Genomic DNA, 327 nt, shown 5'->3' with positions numbered 1-327 from the left:
TTTTTTTTTTTCTTACGGTAGGTATATATGAAACGTACATACTGCATGTTAAATATATTTCAGCAGACAGAGTTAACATCAATGAGGGATGATAATACAGAGATAAGCAGTTTAATTGTTACTCTGACGGAATAACACAATTTTGATAAGATATATGAAACCTACTCCCTCGGCGCATTATTTTCCGCTTCGATATTTCGTAATAAAAGGTGTAAATTGACTAATAATAATGAGCGTTCCAAGAGCGACGTGAACATTATTGAAGCAAGAACAAACAGGCGTGTTTACGTTAGAGGTTAGAATAATATAATGAGAGAATAGAGAGTT

The 327-nt window shown here is 33.0% G+C and overlaps 1 protein-coding gene across 1 annotated transcript in view; it reads left to right on the top strand.

Moving 5' to 3' along the window:
• LOC119587735 (baculoviral IAP repeat-containing protein 7-B-like) overlaps positions 1-327 on the top strand; it is a 4607-nt gene that overhangs the window by 1156 nt on the left and 3124 nt on the right. The gene's annotated exons all lie outside the window — the stretch shown is intronic.

Source organism: Penaeus monodon, chromosome 23 (assembly GCF_015228065.2).
Source record: "Penaeus monodon isolate SGIC_2016 chromosome 23, NSTDA_Pmon_1, whole genome shotgun sequence".
NCBI lineage: Eukaryota > Metazoa > Arthropoda > Malacostraca > Decapoda > Penaeidae > Penaeus > Penaeus monodon.
Note: the sequence above shows the minus strand (reverse complement) of the source record. Positions and strands in the feature narration are given on the sequence as shown.